The sequence below is a fragment of the Macrobrachium nipponense genome, chromosome 44 (assembly GCF_015104395.2).
Source record: "Macrobrachium nipponense isolate FS-2020 chromosome 44, ASM1510439v2, whole genome shotgun sequence".
Taxonomy (NCBI): Eukaryota; Metazoa; Arthropoda; class Malacostraca; order Decapoda; family Palaemonidae; genus Macrobrachium; species Macrobrachium nipponense.
The window spans coordinates 49,947,978-49,949,816 of NC_087221.1; positions in this window are offsets into that span (position 1 = coordinate 49,947,978).

Below are 1,839 nucleotides of genomic sequence, written 5' to 3' on the forward strand. Positions count from 1 at the left end.
TCGTCAGCACGACGCTCAGCGTCGTGACGGTCGTCGTCTGGTAAGATTTCAGGAAAAACTTAGCACTCGTGCTTTCTTCTGCGGAGGAACAAAGATTTTAGAAATAACGGGAAGTTTATGATTTAACCAATATGAGAATAGTCTGAAAACCTGCAAATGAGAAAAGGAGGTATGAGAAGATCCTGAAAGAGGAAGAGAATTTGAGAAGAGCGAACAAAATAAATGGAAGATTGAGAAGAGTCTGCACTGAGATAGAAATTTGAGAAAAGTCTCTTGCCAGGTATGGACAGGTAATTCAAAGCAAAGGAAGCATCAGTTTATGTACTCTCACTGAGGCAAGCGTTGGACGAAGGAGGGAGGTTTAGGGCACTGGTCTGAGGTCTTCTCATCATAAAGCAAAGATATTAAATTAGGGAAAATATCATCAAACCCTGGTAGTGTGTACAAGTGACAATAAAAAGATCCAAAATAAGGTCCAAAACCTGCAGGGCAGTAATGTTGGGCTGACACATTCTAGGTTAGGTTAGTTTAGGTTTGGATAAGCTAAAATGCATGAAGATTCTCCCTTCCCTCCTTAACTTGACTCAAGAAACATTCACTTCAAAATACCTTCAGAACATACATCTATTTACTTTAGAGGTTCTCAAAATCTATGTCAAAAGTTCTGGATGAAATTCGAACTTATAGTGGCTTACCTTTGAAGTCAGACGATCCATGCACGAGCGCAGGAGCGGCTATTAGGCCTAGCAGGACTATACTCAGAGTCAGCTTCTGTACAAAGAAACATAAGAGGATAGAAAACGGGAAACCGACAACATCTGTATTTCTTGAGGGAACAGAAAATGAAAGCTTTTCAGTTTAGCTCGAACAGCAGTTTGGCCATTCCTTTTATGCAGTCGGAGCCTAAGAACCATTTAGTAACAAAATTTGTATACGACGGAATCTGTTCATGTACATTTTATAGAGCAATGCAATTCAATATGCAATGTAAATTCCACTGCATAAAAAGTTTTCGAATACAGTCGTCTTAACTGATCGTGCTCTGCAGGTATATTTTATGCCATGTTTATCTAATGTGTACATCAGAAATTTCCTGATTTAATTTCTTTTCTTCAGTGGGGCACCCTGTCAACTCTCGATTCTACTTTTGTGCTTTATAAAAATGTCTGCGTTCTCTCATGTACTTTAAAAGCGGTGTAGGTCTATGGTACAAAGAAAACACGGTAGTTCTTCCGTTGGTACATGTAAACGGTATCCTTTCTGTCCATTGTACAACATAGACGGTGTACTTTGAGGAACAGGTCTACATATTAAAAAGTTCTGCGTTTCCTCATTGTCATTATACTTTCGTTTCACTTTACACCAATGATCTCATTTCAGTGAACAAGAACTAAAACTGATCTAACCAAGTCAAAATAGGTGCGAGGATATCAATAATTATGGGCATGTCAGAGATTCAGTAGGCAATACCAGATCAAAATCATAGCAGTACAAAAAAAAAGCAACAACAAAAAAATATAATAATAATAATGCAATGTCTGATGCTACACTATTTGATGAATTGAATTGACTATAATAGAATCTAGGCTAAAGGCCAAACACTGGGACGTGAGAGGTCATTCAGCGTTGAAACGGAATTGACAGTAAGAGGTATGGAAGGTGTAAGAGGAGTAAGAAAAAAAAAAACTCATTCTGGGAAGAAAAAAAGAAAAGCAAGAGAATCCTTCTGGAAAACCTGGAACAAGAATCTCTTTGTCAAAGGACGAAAAATCTGAACAAGTTCAAACAAAAAGAATGATCTCATTAAGTAAGGACAAAACAGAAATTCACGACGCACAG